Source organism: Moschus berezovskii, chromosome Y, assembly GCF_049115385.1.
Source record: "Moschus berezovskii isolate FMDL1 chromosome Y, NW_MosBer_1.0, whole genome shotgun sequence".
Classification (NCBI taxonomy): Eukaryota; Metazoa; Chordata; class Mammalia; order Artiodactyla; family Moschidae; genus Moschus; species Moschus berezovskii.
In genome coordinates, this window is record NC_142489.1 from 3,359,757 (window position 1) to 3,364,367 (window position 4,611).

The following is a 4,611-nucleotide window of genomic DNA, read 5'->3' on the forward strand; positions in this document are numbered from 1 at the left end:
TTTGCAAAGCCCTGCTTCCAGCTGGTCCATGTTGCACACCCCTCTGCCTGAGGACCTGTCTCCTTGGTTCTTTCCTCCAACTGCCCTGGGCAGGACTGCAGGCTTTCAGAACAGACAGGCTCAGGGAGTTCCCTACCCTGCCTGAGGCCACACAGCACAGCACCATCTGAGACCAAGCCGCTGAGTCACCCTCTCCCAAGCTCCGGCCCCATGCAGGGCTGCGGTCCCGTGCCGTTCGGAGAGTGGACCTGTACCCTTTGTGCAAAAACGTTCCATCTGCCTTTTCCCATCGCCGGAGACCGCCGGGCACTCGGGAGCTCAGCTGGGATTTGCAGGGGTGTGCAGCTAAAGCCCGTGCCAGTCATTTCCGAGGTTGATCATGGGGATAACCGTGCCCCCGGGGGCCCAGGGGAACCGGGGCGCAGGGAGAAGGACACAGTGTAGCTGGAGAGAGAGGGCAGATAGCATCTCTGACTCACAGCCGTCCTGTACAACACCCGATATCCTGGGTGTGTTAGGAGCTTAGCGTCAAGGACATCCCCCCTCTCAAAGAGGCAAAACCTTGAGCTCGGGTGCTGGGTCGGAGCGCGGGGGAGTTGGGGGTAGAGTCCCTTGTCCTGACTTGCGTCTTTGGAATTGATCGTCACGGAGCTCCCACGTAGGGTGCAGTGGAGGTTTATCAGAGTTGTGTTTCCATGGCCGGCGTGTCCGTGCGGAATCAGGAAGGGAGACCACCCCCTCCGGGAGAGACCAGCCTTTGTTCCAGCAGAGCCTTTGGCCTGCAGCTCAGTGACAAGCACGCGTGTCCGTCTGCTGGGACCCCCAAGCCTCAGAGCTCAAACCGCACCCCCCTACCCGGCCAGGGAGGGTGCTGGTGTCTTTAGGGAGCAGGACCTCAGTGAGGTCCCCAACACCCCACAGCTGACCCTCTGCATGAAGATGGACTCTGGAGCTCCCTGGAAACGGGCCCGGGTCCGCTCACTGCACAGCCCACCAGGGGCAGGACCCTCGGTCCCCTTCTCCAGGGTTTCAGCCACACGCTTGGTTGCTTGATCTTGTCCGACTCTATGTAACTGCAGAGACCGAAGCCCACAAGGCTCCTCTGTCCGTGGGATGCTCCAGGCAAGGATACTGCCATGCCCTCCTCCAGGGGATCTTCCCCACCCAGGGATCAAACCTGGGTCTCCCACATTGCAGGCAGATTCTTTACCCACTGAGCCTTGAGGGCCTAAACCTTAGTCCCGGAACTTTAAGTGCGGCTTTATCTCATACCTTAAATGATAAGGTTTCTGACACAGCAGACCTCAGCCCTGAGCATTAATCAGATCTGGTACCATGAGGTCCCTTATGGTTCCAGGGGGAAGGATGGGGAAAGGGATAGTTGGGGGGTTTGGGACGGACATGGACACGCTGCTGACTTTAACATGCAGAACCAGCAGGGACCTGCTGGACAGCACAGGGAACTCTGCTCAATGTCATGTGGCAGCCGGGATGGGAGGGGCGTTTGGGGGGAGAATGGATACATGTGTATGGATGGCTGAGTCCCTTTGCTGTCCACCTACAACCATCACAGTGCTGTTAATCAGAGATAACTCAATACAGGATAAAAAGTTCAAACTTTGCTGTCTGGCTCAGGGAACACAAACCAGAGCTCTGTGACACCCTAGAGGGGTGGGGTGGGTGTGAGGGAGACTCAAGGGGAAGGGGACATATATATCCCTATAGCTGATCCCTTAAGGAACTTGCCTGCCAAAGCAGGAGACGCGAGTTCAATCCCTGGGTGGGAAAGATCCCCTGGAGGAGGGCAGGGCAGCCCGGCTCCAGTATCCTTGCCTGGAGCATCCCATGGACAGAGGGGCCTGACGGGCTGCAGTCCTCAGGGTCCGCAAAGAGTCGGAGATGACTGAAGCCACTTAGCACGTGCACAGCACACGGCTGATCCATGTTGATGTAGGCCAGAGACCGACACCGTGTTGTCACTATCCTTCAATGAAACATCAATCAGTTAAGGACAAAAGAAGTGGTGGGGTGTTGAAACGGATCCCACACAAGGTTGGGGAGTGGGGCCCTGCCTCCCTCGTTTCATTGGTGCCAGTCTGGAGACCAAGCACAGGAAACAGGGTCAAACCCAGAGCGCCCGTGAGAGCTCTGAGCAGGACTGCAAAAATCCGTTCACACCCTCCTTTCTCTGAACTGTTCGGGGGCTGTGGGATGCAGTGGTTTCAGAACAAAGCAATTTTTCTGAAACAGGATGTTCTAAACTTTCTCTCGGCTCACAAAGTCCCCTGCCCGACGCTACCGCCCACCTTGGGATCTGCCTCACGGAGCAGTGACGTTTGGGGTCCCCGCTCCCCGATTGGAGACCCAGCACACCACCGCTGGCCCAGGAATGACCCTTCCATGCCGGGAGCGATCAGGTGGATGCCCAGCCTCAGGGGCAGGCGCAGGGAGGGTCCTGACTGCAGCTGGAAACCTGGCCCCGAGTTGCAAAACCCACGTCCCACAGATATGAGACACGCAGCAGTGTTTTCTGGAAAAGGCCTGGGGAATGGGGAGCTGAGCTGAAAAAAAAACAAATGGGATGAGAGTCTTTCTCCATTTGCAATACTTTGTCAAGCGGGCTTCCTGCGACGGGTGTTGCATTCTGGTGCCAACTGAACATCCGGGAGCAGCTGAAAGCAGAGGGGTATTTGATTCGGTGGGAGTGTGTGTAGGACTCCGAGCCCGAGCCCGGGGATGGCCCCTCCAGAGCTCTGAGCATACAGCTCCGAGGAGGTGGGAGGGGGAGTCAGGCTGCAAGCAAGTTTACAACAGAGGGAGCAGGCAGGTCTGAACGTCAAAGAACAGGTATGAAGGGAAGGAATTCAGCATTCTATGTAAGGGAGGATGCAAGCTTGGGGGCTCACTGAATTCACTCTTTTCAAATCCACCTGCGCTGTCCGGGGCCAAGCCTGTTTCCTTGTTCACCTTAAGGAGTGAAAGATGGCTGATTCTTGCATTTTCCTCAGCCCCTCAGCCCCTTAGCGATCACCATGGGGTGGGGGGCTGGGGGATAGCATCTTCTGGATCTCAGTTTTGGGAGCTTACATTCATATTCGTCCCTTGGACAGCAAGGAGATCCAACCAGTCCATCCTACAGGAAATCAGTGCTGAATATTCATTGGAGGGACTGTTGCTGAAGCTGAAACTCCAATACTTTGACCACCTGATGCAAAGAGCTGACTCATTGGAAAAGACCCTGATGCCGGGAAAGATTGAAGGCAGGAGGAGACGGGGACGACAGAGGATGAGATGGCTGGATGGTACCACCGACTCGATGGACATGAGTTTGAACAAACTCCGGGAGTTGGTGATGGACAGGGAGGCCTGGCGTGCTGTGGTCCGTGGGGTTGCAGAGTCAGGCGCGATTTGGTGACTGACCAACATTCGCATTCAGAGGGGAGAAATCGCTGATGGCTGTGACACGTCTCGTTTATTCGACGCGGCAGGAGGCATTTACACTTCACACTGGCTTGCTGTTTATTCGCTGATAAAGGTGATTTCTTTCCATTTCTACCTTTGTGGAGGAGTTTTCTAGGGTGGGGAGACATTCTGCTAAATTAGACGTCCTCGACAGCACACAGACACACACACACAGACACACAGACACACACACACACAGACACACGCACACAGACACACACAGACAGACACACACACACACAGACACACACACACACAGACACACGCACACAGACACACACACACAGACACACACACAGAGACACACAGACACACACACAGAGATACACACACAGACACACAGACACACACACAGACACACACAGACACACACAGACACACACACACAGACACACACAGAGATACACACAGACACACACACAGACGCACACACACAGATACACACAGACACACAGACACAGACACACACAGACGCACACAGACACACACACAGACACACACAGACACACACACACAGACACACACACAGACACACACACACAGAGACACACAGAGACACACAGAGACAAACACACACGCACACAGACTCCAGGTATATCTGATCAAGCTTGTTTACTGCATCCTGCAGACACAGACAAGATAAACTCAGTGCCAGCCTGAAAAAAACCCCTGAGAAATGAATACTCTAGACATGCAGAAAGCTCCTGAAGGTGAAGTCTAAGGGGATCCGACTGCCATCCTCCTGTCTCCACGAACAGCAGCAACCCAGTTACATTCCACCATAGTTCTCATGCACATCCATCTTAGAACACTGCAATATTTTTTAAAAAAGAATAATGTACATCCAACCTGGGACGCTTTGTTCCTGCAGAGCGCGGTTACATTCAAGTATCTCTCAGGAGCAAGGTCCTGAGTCACTACTTAAAGGGAACCGTCGTTTGTAAAATGCCTTGGTGGTTGCAGAAAGGGGCTTTTTCTGCCTCTCTGGGGTGGGAGGCGGGTGGCTGGTGTCAATAAAGCAGGTGTTCTGCACCTCGCCTGCTGGGTACGTGTGTTGAGTGACAAAAGATCCAGGAACCACTTGCGAGTGGAAATATGGAAAGGGCAGGAGCGGGCGGGTGGGTGTGTGCAAAACAGGCTGGTCTTGAT